Genomic DNA, 18,004 nt, shown 5'->3' on the forward strand with positions numbered 1-18,004 from the left:
ACATAGAAAACACCCAGACCGATACAGACAATCTTACAGATAACTAAATATAGTTCTTCGCACGGCACAAATTATTATTTGTGCCGTGCGAAGAATCGAACCCGCGACCATCGGTCGTAAAGCGGTGTGCTAGACCGCTAGACCACCGAGGTCGTCATATGTTTAAAACTATCTGTCGTTATGTAATTGAGTAGTGACAATGGACCATGTGCAGCACGAGGTCCGCAGCCAAATGAAAAACGCATGGAGTCGTTCACCAGGAGCCACCAGTAACAAACTATAAATAACGCATTTGAACCGAATCGTTTCGTTTGATTCACAATGGATTCCGGGAATGCATTAAAATGCGTTTATTACCACGCGGTGAATCATCAACGCAGCCTCCCAACAGTTGATAAAGTGCAAACGAACGGCGACGTGTGATTGGAAGCGATTGTTCCAGAATTAATATTACAGATTAGCTGTACTCGCGCCTTCGTTGTTTCTTGTCAGATCGTCTCAGCTCGAAAGCACTCCGAACTGACGGTAGATTTAGCCTATGACAAGAGTCTGCAGAAATAGAAATAATCTTTATTCATATAAATTGATTACAAGCACTTTTGAATAGTCATATTTTGATTCTACCACTCATTCGGAATGCAGATTCATCACAAGAAGAATGAGCAAGAAACTTGTGTGTTGCTCTTTTTAATAGATGTTATTTTTATATAATAATTACAGTATAACAAGTAAGAGGCATGCGATAATCAACATAGAAATCGCTACGTACTCATTATTAGTGTAATCAGATAATATTGTCAGTGCTATTAAATATTTCAAGAAACATTATTGTCCTTAAGGAATTCTTCAATTTTATAGTAAGCTTTTTTGCAAAGGAAGTATTTTATATGACATTTAAATCTTTTTTCAGGCAGATTTATAACAGACTCCGGTATTTTGTTGTAAAACATTACACAATTGTCATAAAACGAATTACTAACTTCAGTTAAACGACATTTAGATAAGTTTTTGTAGTAGACCTACATTAATAAAGATATTTTGATTTGATTTCACTATTCTATGGTATGTAAGCACAATAGTCTCTCGTGAGCAGCTCGCCCACGACTCTGTGTCCTGACACCATGTCAATTAGTTGGTTATGGAAATGAATCAGTGATTACGGCAGCAACGTGACAGGGACGTGACACACATTTGTTACACGTGCTAATGTTGGTACACGCCACAACAAAGTAACTCGTCATTCTTGCCGCGTGGTATGTAATGTGCAGATTAATACTGCGCCTCAGAGGAGGGATAGAAGGAGAAATATAATTTATTTGCCATCTATGTACTGTGGCAGATCGACTTCCATGTGGTGACCTCTGAGAACCATCATAATTAATTCCTGCTGATTATGTTATATATGGTAACAGACCTGACCTCATCTCATCTTATGATACTCCACTGGTGGGCATCAGCTAGTACCGTTGGTACAGGCGGTTGCATCATCTATACATATAAATAAAATTGTAGTGTCTGTATGTAATATTGAAATAACCGTTTTTTACTACATGCATATGGATATAAATACGGTACATACACCAAAACAAAAATTTTTACAACTTTTGTCTGTCTGTTTGTTTGCACCGTCAAGGAATCGAACTCGCGACCATCGGAAGTAAAGCAGTGAGTTAAACCGCTAGACCATCGAGGTCATCAATATATGAGTGTCAGCCCGCGTGTCGCTTACATTTGCGCCACTCGCTAAGTGTAGTAGTAGTGTAGTGCGGCGCACGGCGCGGCGCTGCGTCCCAAATACCTGTGCGATGCAACGTGTTACATCACGGTCGTTGCAATTTCCGCTGCATCCACCTCACGTTTTGGATTGTATGTACCACATACTATTCATCGATTCAGGCAACTACAAATTTTTCCTTTTTTTATACTACTACTAGCTGTACCCGCGACTTCGTCCGCGTAGAATTTAACTTCATTTTTAAAATAAAAGTTGCCTAAGTTACTCATTATTACATCAGATACCTGCCAAAAAAAGTCCCGTCCAATCGGTCCAGCCATTTCAGAGATTAGCCGGAACAAACAGACAGACAAAAATTGTAAAAAATGAGATTTTGGTGTATGTACCGTATTTATATTCATATGCATGTAATAAAAAACGATTGTTTCAACATTATAAACAGACACTCCAATTTTATTTATATGTATAGATTTAATTGTATGTACTACAAGTTTGTGGACCATTTACTTCCGGATGGTCTGTAGAATTAAAAAACTTAAGCATAAAATTACATACAATGAATAACATTAAATAGTAAACAATTAACTTTAGCTTATTGAAATGTTTATTTCTATTCTATTCTATTATGTGTTCATGGTTAGAGGGCAGAGGAAGGCCGAAAAAGAGATGGATGGACTGTGTGAAAGATGATGTGGTAAGAAAGGAAGTAAATAACGAGATGACTGCGAACAGGGATTAATGGAAGCGAAAAACATATTACGACGACCACGAATAAATGGGATAAGGAAGAAGCAGATGATGATGTTCATATATATATTATATACATATATATATATATATATATATATATGTAGGAGTAGATTGAGTTCTGGATGCTAAATCATGTAATGAAGATATCCTTCATCGATTCAAACACCAACCAATGGCCCACGCCGCGGCGCCGGCGCCGTGTCGTGTCGTGTCGTGTCGTGTTTATAAATAGCTACATTTTATGTTTATTTCTGATATTATAATTTATAAAGTTCAAAGGACCTTGTGTCTCTATAAATAGGTGATGGTGGGTCAGGGCGGTGCGTTCACACTGGACGCGGGTCACGTGGGCGCGCGCTGCGGTGGTGCGGCGGTGCGGGGGTGCGGCGGTGCCGGGGTGGGGGGGGGGGCAGTACTGTATCATCAAATATTTGGTGACACGTACATTTACGTCATAACTAGCATAACGTGTATGACGTTTCATGTTTTTGAGTAGATCAGGGGTCACCAAAATATTCTTGTAATATTCCAAACAGGGTTCATTCCTTCAAATCTTTTATTGTGTTTAATTTACAATATATATATAGATATATAATAGACGCGTCGTATGTTGCGACAATGTAAGTACCGTCTTATCAACCTTTTTTTTCGGACTACTCTAATGCTGTTGGCCGCAGCTGGCCTTTACAGCTTCACCGGACGTTAGGGGCGAGTGCAGATGGCACTCCAAACCCGCGGAAGGACTTATGGAGCGGCTGAAGGACAACTCCCGCCTGACTGATACGAGTTTAGTCTGAGGGCACCACTAGGGGTCTATCGATCCCCATTTGAATTGGACGGGGGATCGATCGGAGGGGTCTTATCTATACGACGTGAACATTTCACGTAACCTTTTTTTTTAACTACTTATTTTTCTGAACACTAATTTTTGACCTAGTAATTAATAGCTGATTTGTATTAATGCAATGTTATTGTTTGGCTGAAAGGAAATTTCCAGGGCCGTAAAATACTTAATAATAATAAAAAAAAAATTGACGCTTATGATAACGTCAATTGAATATTGTAACATGAAAGTTTGTGAGTATGGATAGATGTTCGTTACTCTTTCACGCAAAAACTACAGAACGGATTTTAATGAAAGTTTACAGTAATATATTACTTATAGAATATATACATCATAATAACACATAGGCTACAAATGCGAGTGAAACCGCGGGCATAACCAGTTTGACATAATATGTTTATTTACTAAACAAGTTTCTTGCTCCTTCTTCTTGTAATGAATCTGCGTTCAGAAAGGGTGGTAGAATAAAAAAAATAACTATTCAAAAGTGCTTGTATTGAGTTTATTTAAATAAGAATATTCCTATTCCTATTTTTATGAGTAAATTTACTTAACAGAAATAGAAATAATATTTATTCGAGTGAACTCAATATAAACACTTCTATATAGTCATATTTTTTTATTCTACCACTCATTCGGAAATCACGCTATTCGGACTCATCACAAGAAGAATGAGCAAGAAACTTGTGTGTTGCTCTTTTGAATAAATGTTACTGAAAATAAATAATTACACAATAAAAAGTAAGAGGCATGCGACAATCAACATAGAAACCTACGCACTCATTCTTAGTCATGAAAGATGTCAATAAATTATTTAGAGACAGAAAGACTGGATGTAGAAGTAACTGAATGTTTATCAGGACTGAGGAACATAAAAATAATTGTGTCATCAGAGCAATTAAAGCTATTTGGAGTCATCGCGCGGCGGGTCTCCCCTTTTTATTACTTTCTAAGTAGTAAAATGTTATTTTCGTAAAGATTGTTCAGACTTCATTAGTGCACTTCGAATAGATTCACAATGTACAAATGACAACGCAGTCATAAAAATAAAAACCATTTTAGTCAATGTTGTTGATGATTACGACGTTTTAGAAATTTACTTTTAAGATGTAGTGAAATTTCTGTTTAAAGGCACTGTTAGAATTTTTTATATCTAACAGTTTTATAAATTTTGTATGGGCATGTGATGCGTAGGAATGAATATAATATTTTAAGGAAGATGTTACATATGAATGTGGGAATGAGGATTCGCGAATAACAGGATGATTATTTTATAGAACTCCTTTTATTTAAATTACAAAAAAAAACATTTACTATGATACATGAAACGACCTAACTATATGGCAGTCTACGAGGAAGAGAGCGATGCCCATCCTCTTTTTCCATTCATTCCTTTCTCCATCCATTCACTCTTTCGTTTCTATCCATTTGCTCCTCTGTTTCCATTCATTCATACTCATTCGTTCCCATTCGTTCATACCGCCAAGTTTCAAATCCTACAACTCGGCCATCCTGCATTGGAGCCTGACCTCAGGGTCCGTCTTTCACTCTACAATTCTTCTAACACACTCTTTTCATACACACCTACTACACACTAAAGCAAAATATAGAATGAAAATACAACTAAACACCTTAAATTAAAACATGACCCTTCTTATAACATAGTTACACAACTTTAACATATTACACAGTACAAAAAATAATAATAATACACAAAGAAAAAATACAACTGGTACAGTACCTATACTCCTATAATCAAATACAATATAAACTAAGTACTAAAATAGGTACAATCAAATAATCCTTTATCTTCACCATAAGCTAATACTAATGCCTCACAAGGTCAGCCATCAACTTAATTTGAAAATTACAATAATTTGGTAAGTAAATGAGTTTCAAGAACTAACCTCTGGCCACCTCTTCATATAGTCTGCTGAAGTGGACGTCCTCATAGGTCCTCAGAAGCAATATCGACCTTCAGTACATCATAGCGGTCTCTGCCATTGACTTTAACAACTTTATAAGGTCCTAAATACCTTTGCTTTAATTTCATATTAGTACCAAATTGGGTTCTCTTGATTACTACATAGTCACCAATATTATGTTTAAGGCTTTCCTTGCGTTTTTTGTTATAATTTCGCCGATTTTCATCTTGTACTTTTAAAATTTGTATCTTAGCCTGTTCTCTCGTTTCTTCTCTATTTGTCACAAATTCGTCTCTACTTTCTTCTAGTAATAAACTAAAAATATTTAAATCCTCTTTTTGTTTCATTTTTACACCCACCATTAACTCATAAGGACTGGTTCCTATACTTCTTTGATAAGTACTATTTAGAGCCCTTTGAACTCTACTCACATGCTTATACCACTGACTTTTATCCTCTATGCACAGTTTCGTTAAGACTGACACCAAAGTACGATGAATCCTTTCTACCTGCCCATTTCCTCTGGGTACTCCAGTGGTGATAACAATATGTTGGATATTCTCATCTTTACAATAGTCATCAAACTCCTTGCTAGTAAAAGCCGTTCCTCTATCTGATATAATTCGATCTGGGTTTCCAAAAGTCTGCTGATGAATAAGTAACTTACTTAATGTCTCCTTAGTAGTAGTTGTCTTCACTGGAAAGAGCCAAACAAACTTTGTAAATGCGTCTACAATTGTTAAAATATAATTATACAATTTTGAAGTCTCTGAGAGTGGTCCTATGTGATCAATATGCAATGTACTAAGTGGGATAATGCCCTTCTCTATGGAATTAAGAAAACCTTCTTGTTTTCCTTCTTTCTTCGTTGCCAACAAACATGGTACGCAGGTTACAAGGAAGTTATCTATTTTAGAAGATAAATCTTTTATATAATAATCTACATTTAACATTTCTAACATCTTTTTCTTGCCAAAATGACCATTCGAGTGAATTGTTTTAATAATTTCCATTTCTAATCCCTTGGGAATAAGTATTTGTCCTTGATCACCCTTGTATATGATTCCATTCTGTTCATAATAATCTTTGTAAGGCCTCTCCTTAATTATATCTGAAATCGCCTTTATACCCTCATCTAGTTCCTGTGCTCTCCTGATTTGATCATGTAACCCTCTGGTAACAACAGTAACATAAGGATTGCGGCTAAGAGCATCAACATGCCGCATCTGATTCCCTTTTCTATGCTCCACCTCATAATCATACTCTTGTAATAACAATACCCATCTTGCAACTCTAGTTGATAAATCCTTCTTTTTTAATGTCATTTCAAATGCTAAGCAATCAGTAACAATCTTAAATTTTATGCCAAGTAAATATTTCCTGAATTTTTTAACACCCTCTATTATGGCTAATGCCTCCAGCTCATAACTTGTGTATTTCTGCTCTGCATCTGAGGTTTTACGACTTAGGTAGTACACAGGGTGTAAACTCCCATCATTAGAATCCTTTTGAAATAATATTGCTGAATAAGCCATGATAGATGCATCTGTATGCAATTCGGTATCGAGTCCTGGGTTATATAATTTTAATACTGGATTTTCAGACAACAACTTCTTTAACAATTTGAATGCAATCTCCTGTTTTTCACTGAAAATAAAATCATTATTCTTCTTTAATAAGTCTGTTAATGGTCGTGCTATAGAAGCATACCCTTCAATAAATTTTCTAAAATAGGATGTCAATCCAATGAAACTTTGAATCTGTTTTACCGACTTAGGTTGCGGATACTTTAAAACTGCTTCAACTTTGTCTCTACACGGTTTTATTTCTCCATTTTCAATTTCATAACCAAGATATTCCACCTTTTTAGTCAATAAGTCACTTTTTCTCCAATTTATATGTAATCCATATTCAGAAGCTAATTTTAAAACTTCACGAAGTCGATCTATGGCTTCATCATATGTGTTTGATAATATTATTAAGTCGTCAATAAAAATTAATAGAAACCCCTTTGCTATAAGCTCTCTGAAAATAATAGTGATAAAACGTGTGAAATAATTCGGACATATGGACAAACCAAAAGGTGCTCTCATAAACTCATATTGACCATTCTGTGTCACAAAAGATGTATACTTTGTACAGTTACTATTTATTTTGAGATGAAAAAAAGCGTCTTTGAGATCCAATTTACTAAAAATCGTGTATCCAGAAAGCTTATCTAAATGATCTTCAATGATTGGTAGAGGAAACTCATCCCTAACAATTTTTTTATTTATTAGCACGGTAATCAACACAGACTCTTATACTACCATCTTTTTTTCTAACTAATACTAATGGGCTTGCATACTCTGAAAAGCTAGGTTTAATAATACCATTTTGTAACCACTCACCAATTTGTTTATCAACTGCTTCTTGTTCCTTATAGGCTAGTCTACGCGGCCGCTGTGCCACCGGCACATCGTCGTTCAGGATAATCTTCATTTCAAATGGTGCCTCCTTGGTTTGTAAGGGCTTATATTGATCCACTATAAGCTGAGCTGTCTCCATAATCTGAGGATTTGGTACATAACTAACCGGTTTGTCATCTGTAAACAAACAATGCACATTCCTCGAAACTACATTTACCACACCTTTATCGAAAATAACTACCGCATTTTCCAAAAATGGTTGACCTAGGATCACTTTGTGAGGCATTGCATTTGTTGGTACAATATAAAACAATAATTCAAAATAACAATCATCAATTTTTAGTACTGTTTGAAATTTTCCTATAGAGTAAACAGTCGACAATCCCAGTCCGTGCAACACTATCTTTTCTTTATTATAGGCACTCACATTTAGTTCGAAAAATACATCTGCCGACACCAGATTTACGTCACTCCCCGAATCAATTAAACATTCGATTATTACGCCATTTATCTCCAATGTTTTGATTGAACTATTTCGCTTCGTATTCATGACGGTTTCAAATTGACAGTTCCCGAGCGAATGACATCTGTCACCACTGTCAACATTGCTGCCACTACGCACGTCGCCATTTTCTATGTTCGCGTCTATGTTCACACCGTTCACACACATTGATCGTCGTTCCGGTCGGTCTTCCGCTCCCGTCGTAGGTGAAGTGATTGAGATGCACTTATTATCATTCCCAATCGTATTGAATTTCTTTCGACAAATGCATATGCAGTTCGACGAAATATGGCCGTATGAATGACATTTGTAACACTTAACTCCTTTCGAACATGTTGTCGCAATATGACCATTTTCACCACATTTGTAGCATTTTCTGCTGTCTCTGTAATGTTCTTTCGTTACTATGGGTTTTCTTTCCCTTGTAGTTACGTACATCTTTTTCTTCATGGATTCGTATATCACTAATTTTTCTTTTAACGAGGCATAGGTAGTGACCCCGTACAACATGACCTTGTTTATCTCATCATCTATAATACCGTCTGTTATGTACTGAATAACACAATAATCAGGTAACTTGCCGCGCTTGCCCAACTCCTTCATTATTAGCATATATTCATAACAACTTTCGTTTTTTCCTTTTTTTCTGTTGGATAAGATTTCGTGCAGCTCTTTCAAATTTATGCTATCAGGAAACTCCTTCATAATAGCACATTTTAAGTCGTCATAAGTTTTGAATGGTTTCTCCGACTTTAACCATAGTAATGCGTTTCCGGCTAACGATCTCCTCGCCAAAATTAATTGCTGTGTAGCACTCCAACCAAATATTTCCGCGTTCTCTTCTATCTCCTGCGCCCACCTCGCCGCCGTTATAGTCTTATCGGTCCCGTTGAATACCGGTAAAGTTTCAACTGGATGCCACGCCGCCTCGCGAAATGCACGTTCCATCTTATTTTCGTCTTTAGACATTCTTTTTGTAATTTAATATAATCTTTAAATACGACGTGTCCACCTCGACATTCGTATTCTTCGTCCGCGTCACCGTCTGTACCGCGCCGCAATTCGGGTACTTCCGTCTTCCATAAAAATCCGTTAACATCCAAGTAATCTTTGATCCTCTATCCCGGACGAGCCCCCAAAATTGTGGGAATGAGGATTCGCGAATAACAGGATGATTATTTTATAGAACTCCTTTATTTAAATTACAAAAAAAAACATTTACTATGATACATGAAACGACCTAACTATATGGCAGTCTACGAGGAAGAGAGCGATGCCCATCCTCTTTTTCCATTCATTCCTTTCTCCATCCATTCACTCTTTCGTTTCTATCCATTTGCTCCTCTGTTTCCATTCATTCATACTCATTCGTTCCCATTCGTTCATACCGCCAAGTTTCAAATCCTACATGAATGTGGATGGTTATAAGGGCAGAGGAAGGCCGAAAAAGAGATGGATGGACTGTGTGAAAGATTATAAGGTAAGAATGGGAGTAAATAACGAAAATATTTAGTTCCAAAATATTATAATATTAGATAATGTATCCAAAAATTATTCAAAAGAAATTATTAAAAATTTTTGTAAACAAACATTATCATATTGTGTGGCATAAGATACCTGGTTCTACAGTAATGTGTTCATGTGACAGACAGACAAACTGCTGAGCAGTTTTGCGGCTTAATTAGCGTTCCGCTACAGACCGTGAGTGAACCGTGTCGAGATTTGAACACAACACCGAACAGTCAACACTAGGCTTCCAAGATATATCCGAACTCTATTCAACGCCTGATGATGCCTCGTTCAGAGGGGAAGCACGTGGCGCAAAATGGGTGTAGACTCAATAACAGTCGGAATTTGATCACCATTAGAGAAGGTCGTAACGGTAGTCAAGTTTCCACACTGAATATTTGTGGTCTCATACATGCTAATTGTAGCGGAATTAAACAAAATAATATAAATCCATGAAATAGTGAAATGGACTTCCGCAAAATAACAACTAATACGATTAAATATATGTTTTTGTTTAATTCCTCTGCCATTATACGTTTTAGCCATAAACGTTCAGTGCTAAAATCTGACCTAATTCCCCTTCTTACCCTAACCCTTCTCTAATGGTGATCAAATTCCGACCGTTACTGAGTCTACACCCACAGTGTTTCGCCTCTGAACGAGGCATCATCAGGCATTGAATAGAGATCAGATGTATTTTAGAAGCCTAGTGTTGATTATTCTGCGACCAAATTACGACTGAGTTAAAAAAAAAAATTTAACGCAGGAGACAAACGAGCATGCGGCTCACCTGATGTTAAGTGATTACCGCCGCCCATGAGCACCCGCAACACCAGGGGAATTGCAAGTACGTTGTCGGCCTTTTAAAAAGGAATAAGCTCTTTTCTTGCTTAAGCTTTTTTATTTTATACCACGTAGGTGGCAACCAAGCATACGGCCCATCTGATGGTAAATGGTTACCGTAGCCTATGAACGCCTGAAACACCAGGGGTGTCACATGCGCGTTGCCGACCCTTAAGAAACCTTAAACCTAAACCTTACCCTTCTTGAAAATATTAAAAATGATATAAGAAATAAATTCTTGATTTAGATCCATTCTAATTCTATGAAATATAAATAAACTGTACAAATGTTTTGGATATCAATTATATTCTCATAGCAGTTGCCAATTTATTTTCTAAATTCCTGACAAATAGCATGGCGTCGCCGGCGGGAACAACATGTCGTGTCATGTCATAAACGTGATCATCAGTAATGTAGCTGTTGATGTCATCACATCCGGCTCGACAGATGGAATCCGTTCAGAGACAGCTCTGTATATTTGTAACACAATAAATTACGTCTAAATGTTTACGTGGTAGGTAATTGGATTTTAAAATCACAGACAATGTTTGTTTTTGATACATTCGTTTTTGATACATTTTTTTATTGTTTGGTTTACCTACTGGTGAAATTTCGTGCCATAGTTAGGAAGGTCCCGATTAAGTGGTAGCTAATTGGATTTCTGAACTCCGTTCTCTTGAACGTGTTTATACTATGATTGGTGAAATCCAGCCTTAGTGTGCGACCTACTGTGGTAACTGAAAGCTGTCGAAAACCTCATCGAAACGTGTTAAGGAGCCCAAGAAACCCTCAGGAGCATACGTTTCCACAATATTACTATATTATGGAAATGAAATAAAAAATGAAATTTCCCTAACAAATAATATGATTTAAACTGATTCAATTATTCAGATGTAGTATAATAATAATAATTAACACACCATCAAAGGGAGATATATAATAATATATATAAAAAAACAATAATACAATAACAAATTACCGGTGAAAGCCGAGAAAAAAATTAATAAAAATTAAAATAATAATAATCTTAGATACATGTGCAATAGTCCGTCGCTTCCTAAATGGCACAGAATAAACCATCCAGCAAACTAAAGTAAGGAGAGACTTGGCATGTCCCGTCCTCGGTACTAAACACCAGCTTATGCTGTGAAAAACAGATAATAATAATATTTATTTATTGCCAGAACAAAAGATAGATATACATTTGAGTTCGTACACTGTTTGTTGAACAAAAACTATATAAAAATTGAACCTCTTAAGCTACGTATAAAAATATCAACAGTAGTACATCACACTGCGTATTCTGGGCAAAAGGTGCTGACTCAGCAGATGCTGTGAGCGTAACGATTGCACGTACGCTGCACAGCGCTGATTTTCAGTCAGTCCTTCTCATTTAACGAAATATAAAATTATGCGAGTTGCTTAACAGTTCAGGAATTAATAATATTTACAATTTTTTCAAATAAAACAGAAAACATAAGATTTTATTTGTTTGTTTGACTTGAAGGATGTACGTGGGTCCCGTACGCGCCCGTAAGCACGACAAACGATCCTGTAAAGGCTGTAATCTCCGGCAAAGGAGCAAATTACAGCGTATTGAAGCCAATTACGGACCAATTAGAGGAGATGACTCTTCAGAAAGGTAATACATTTCAGAGAAGCGACAAACGAACTGGAAGAAAATACGTTACAATTATATAAAATTGAATAGCGAGTTGAATGTGGGCCGTTACAGAAAATGAACTGCGGAATTCTCTGGCTCCAAGGGGAAATACACCTAAATCGCTTGAAACAAGGTTTTGACACAGAATTTTTCGTTTGAAGAGGAATATTAAAAGTAAAAATGTCAACTATAATGACCGCGCAAAATTATACAATGCTTTACAAGCATGATGAGAAAGAAATCATCTTCTTTAAATGAAAGAAAAGTGGATCTAAATTAACCATCACTATTTCGATATTAGTCTTTCGTGTTGGACAAACCCTGGACAATTAACACAGCGCCATCTAGTCCCACGGTAAGCACAATAAATGGGTATAAATACATTTTTTTGGAAATACATAGATAATACCCAGACCGATACAAACAAACATAGTCATGGAAATTTGTAATGTAACCTAAATGCAGCGTACGAGGAATATAACCCGCGACCATCGGCAGTAAAGCGGTGCGCTAAACCGCTAGACCACTGAAGCCGCCAATTATATTACTGCAGTGTGTTTGTTTGTGGATCGCATGTAGTAATTCTTACCGTCCGGAGACAACCTCATCTGACAATCGCTAACGAATTTGTGATTCCAACACGAATCGGGAACTCAGTCCAAAGTCACGATCACTACGTCAAACAGGTCTTAATTAGATGTAACAATTAGCGAAGTTTACGACAACGGGAGGTAGATCTCTAAAACCTCCCCGTACCTGCTACATGCACATGTAGTGCTGTTTCGAAATAAACCATATTGTACTGGCATGTCAACACAAACAAAAAAACCTCGACATCAATAGTAACAATATGTTGCGACCAATACGAGAGTAAATCGAATATATTGAAGTGAGTTCGTCAGTTCTACACATCTCGAAATCATTCCAACTGACGGTAGATTTGATACATCATAAGAGTCTGTAACATGAATAAATATATATTTTAACTTTTAAAAATTTTAAATTTGAATCGAAAAAATAATCATTGAAATTAAATTCTAAACAATACGACCAAATTCAGCATCTCCTCGTTTTGCCAAAAATGCACTTCTCGAGTATTAAAAGAATAGAAGAGAAAATTCTATACTGATATGAACTAAATTTTAAACACTTGAATAGTTATATTATTCACTCATTAACTTTCAACATTCACTCATTCACTTCTTCACTCATTCGGGAAGATATCTCATCACAAGAAGACTGAGTAAAAACTTGCGTATTGGTGTTTCAAATAATTGATGTAACTATACATTTATAAATTAAAATATGTGAATCCAAACTACCAAATAGCAATAATTTATTAGTCTAGAGATTAAATGCACAATTAATTGGTTAAATAAGTAAATAAGAGTAAATCAGTCATAGTGATTAAAGCAGACCAGTCCCATCAAGCAGCCAAAATTTATAAGACATCAGATTCATTAGAGTGGAAATATTAAATACAAAACCAAATCTTTAAAAGCGAAAGAGCGATATGAATAAAAGCAATCATTAGGAGCTAATGTACCAACTCGGACTATTTTCGACCAAAATTATGCAAAAAAGGAAGTGCAGTGTAATGGAAGTAGCTTTACAAGCGGCCGCCGCCTTCACTGTGGATTGAGTGAGCGACGCTGATTGATAGCCCACAGATGTATAGTGAGATCTGATGGGTATATACACTGGCAGGGGCGGATCTACCTAAGTACTTTTTGGGCTGCAGCCCAGAGCCCAGAGGATACAAAGGGGCCCCAGTCCCCACTGAAACGATATTTAGAAAATAAAAAAATATCTAGAATGTTAAAAAACCTATCATAAGGTTGGCAACCCTGAGATCAATCAACCCATTCAAGTGCGCGTCTATCCAAAGGAACGGAGAATTTCTGGTCGCTTGTTTTAGGTCGGTGTATTCTTTTAGTTGAGTAATATAATTAGGTAGGCCCCTAAGTAGATTTAGCCCAGAGCCCCACAAATTCACGATCCGCCCCTGTTCACTGGTACTAAATAGATAGGGTTTGATACTCGGGTCGTTATTATTGATGTTACTTGGACCGTGGTCTCATGCCGCTACTGTACACTCGACTACAGAGAGCCATAATAATTACTTCATTCACATACTTTAAGAGCTTTGCTCTTGTTAGTGGAGCTCCCGCCACCTTCCACAATCTCGTATCAGTCTTTTTAGCTGTTGATACGACACGACTCCAACTTTTTCTTTAACTTTCTTGATATAGCTGTGTCTTGGTCTTCCCCTTCCTCTCTTTCCATCTATTTTTCCTTCGATAATATTATTAATTAGTTCGTATTCGTGTCGTATCAAGTGCTCCAACATTTTCCACGCCTATTCTCAATAATATCTATGATCTGTTTCTTTTCTTTAGCCTTTTCAAGCATATACATTTCTTCGTTCCTTATTTTATTATCTTTCCAGCTAATTTTTTCCATTCTTCTCCAACACCACATTTCAAAGGCTTCGAGTTTGTCTCTTTCCCTTTGTGTCAATGTCCACGTCTCACAGGCATACAAGGCTGTACTCCAGATGTAGGTCTTGATAAGTCGTTTCCGAGAGGACTTTGATATATTAGCTCTCAAAAGATGTTTTATTTTATCATCACATGATTTTTTTGCAATAGTTATTCTAACATTAATATCCGTACTACATCTGGAGTCACTGGTAAACAAACTAGTTAAATCTTTAAATGTGTTTACATTTTCAAATTGTATTTGTTTTATTCTTGTACTGATTCTATTATGGGATAATTACGTACTAATGTAAAAAATATGATATTTTATAATGTGTTTATTATAAAATGTATGTAATTTATTACTATCTGCTACTCATCTATATTTCTTTCAAACTATATGTATAATACCATCCATATACTCATTATCATCTCATTCATCTCATAATCCGTCTAGTGTACATATGAGTATAAAACCAAACTGTAAATCTTTCGCCCCGTCGTTGCAGGAATATATCGATGCTCGTAAAAAGTTATTTGTATATACACTCGTATATGTATATTTTTAATTAGCGCACGTATGTTTGTTTGTATGAAATGTTGTAATCAAATTAAAGCAGCTGTACGATCTTTATCCTCAGAAACATTTACAATAAATGATAACATCTATGTGAATTAAGATAAACATATCTCGATGGCCGCTAACGAAAACGTAACGTTTGCTATCGTGTACCTAATCCCAAAAGCTCTACGACGGTGAAGTATTCCAGGACAGATTTCGACTGTGGAGTTGTTTTTGTTGGTAGTTAACAAAATAATTGAGCATTGTAAACATTCATAGGATCTGAGAGAAGCGACGCATTTGGAGCATGTGTTCCTTTGGAATGGCGCTCTTCAAAGCAGTCATATAAATATTATGAGTGGCCGGCCGGCGCGCGGCGGACAGGAAGCTACAATCACACGTTTATTGGACCGTTTCTATTGAAGACCGATGGAATTTGCGAGAATTTCGTATGACTCGCCAGGTACAGCAAGTGTGATGTTTAAATTTGGATTAGGTTTCCGTGATTACACATCACACAAATATTAAACAAATAAAAATATACAAGATGATTTTAAAGCCACAGACGGTTTAGCGTTTGTCCACTTTTTAAGTTTCTAATAGTTACGGGTTCTATTCCCGCTTTATACGAACATTTGTTTTCTTGTGTATATAATGTTTGTACTGATCTGGCTGTTTTTTTTATGTTTGACAAAGAAAGTGCCCCTGTGCTAACGGTTTACACTGACGGTGCACCAGTTGCGGATGATAAGATGAGCATGAGATCAGGTCAGTTCGCACTTCGTGACAAATTCACCGGGAATTTGTCACGATGGTCCAGAGGGAGCCGCGTGGCGGTCAACCTGACATGGTACATTGCTAGTAATGGGATCATCAGTCCACGTTACTTACAATACCCTTTCCTTCATGATCTGGCTGTTTGTTATATACTATGTAGTTTCCAGCAAAAAATATCTAAGTAGTAGTCAGGATTCATGGTACAAGCTCTGCTTTGTTTGGGACTAAATATTGCTGCATAAATTGTTTAGAATTATTTAGGTATATTATTTTTGTATTAAAAATTAAGTAAACGAAATCGCGGGCAACGCTAGTTAATAATAGATGTCATCATCATCATCTCAGCCCGGAAGACGTCCACTCCTAAACAAAGGCCTCCACCAAAGATCTCCACGACGATCAGCCCTGCGCTGCTCGCAGGAAGCGTTCACAAAGCCTTCCAGCGATCTTGACCATATCGATCGGGCTATATCGATCTCTCTGGTTCTTCTGCGGATCTCCTCATTTCTGATTCGACCACGCAGAGAATCTCCGAGCATAGCCCTTTCCATTGCCCTGTGATTAACTCTGAGCTTATTCATGAGACTTATAATAAATGTACTCACCTATAAACCGCGGTGATCAACCGGAGAATCGAACCACAGTGTACTGCCAGCAATTCCATGCGTTGTCTCTTTCTCGCCGTAGGCAGTAGGCAGGTAGTCACGACCACTCGTAAGGGATATATTACGATACAAAAGGAGGTCGTCAGCCCACGAATATATTAAAATGTAAGAAGTTACTAATTCTAAGGTGTATATAACTACAAGTCGGTTTCGAGGACTAAATTATATATAAGGTATGTCGGTTGGAATTATTGTATAAGTCGTCGCTGTCTTTATTGGGTTGAAGGTTGGTCCCCTGCAACAAAACAAAACAAAACACCATGTTACTGATTTTGTAAATAACTATACATCACATACTAAACTATATATCTTATATATAAAATTCTCGTGTCACAGTTTTCGTTCCCATACTCCTCCGAAACGGCTTGACCGATTCTCATGGAATTTTGTGAGCCTGTTGAGTAGGTCTGAGAATCGGCCAACATCTATTTTTCATCCCCATAAATGTTAGGGGTAGTCAACACCTAATTTTTTTTTTATTTTAAGGCAAAACAACGTTTGCCGGTACAGCTAGTTATTAAAATAAATTTGACTATATAACCGTGGACAAATTTGCAAAAAAGTCGTCTGTGTGTATACCTCCTATCATCCTCCACTGGTGCCTGTATAAAGATAAACATAAAAAAGTTTTTAATGTTAACGACATATACACCATATTTTTTATAGATATATTTTTAACGATCAGTTGTGTGGAACCGTCCGGAGAAAAAGTGTAAGTACTGGCGTCTGTCACTCGATAATCATGGACATCCACGATAACAATGCGTGCTTCGTGCCATAGCAAAATAAACACACACAAAGAAATCATGATCAGGGACCGATCTACCTGAGAGCTTTTTGGGCTGCAGCCCAGGGCCCCGAGGATACAAAGATCCCCCAGTCCCCACTGAAACGATATTTGGAGTATAAAAAAATATCTAGAATGTTCAAAACCTATCATAAGGTTGGCAACCCTGAGATCAATCAACCCATGCAAGTGCGCGTTCTTTGAAAGGAACGGAGAATTTCTGGTCGCTTGTTTTTGGTCGGTGTATTTTTTTAGTTGAGTAATATAATTAGGTATGCCCCTAAGTAGATTTAGCCCGGGAGCCCACAAAATCACTACACGCCCCTGATAATGATAATAATAATAATATTTATTCTTGATACATTTACATTTTTAATTCACTGTAGTTCCACACTAGACTCGCAGGCCTGTATTGTAGAAACTGGAGTGACTTACTGTTGTGTACATTTTACATGTTTATCTATATTATATTATTCCCTATGTAAAATATATGGAATAAATTTGTGGATGTATCGAAAAGGTATGAGTATTGGTGTGTATAACAGTGTGTATGT

At 36.7% G+C, this 18,004-nt stretch overlaps 1 protein-coding gene across 8 annotated transcripts in view; it reads right to left on the reverse strand.

Annotated features, from left to right (window-relative positions):
- Positions 1–18,004, reverse strand: part of LOC131843118 (muscle calcium channel subunit alpha-1) — a 139,341-nt gene that overhangs the window by 35,937 nt on the left and 85,400 nt on the right. For all 8 annotated transcript variants that reach the window (XM_059191718.1, XM_059191719.1, XM_059191721.1 and 5 more), the window contains exon 2: positions 16,604–16,898. The gene's annotated coding sequence lies outside the window, so the exon portion shown is untranslated. The remainder of the gene's footprint in view (positions 1–16,603; positions 16,899–18,004) is intronic.

The sequence above is a fragment of the Achroia grisella genome, unplaced genomic scaffold (assembly GCF_030625045.1).
Source record: "Achroia grisella isolate CSIRO2021 unplaced genomic scaffold, CSIRO_AGI_Agris_v1 utg2786, whole genome shotgun sequence".
NCBI classification, from domain to species: Eukaryota; Metazoa; Arthropoda; class Insecta; order Lepidoptera; family Pyralidae; genus Achroia; species Achroia grisella.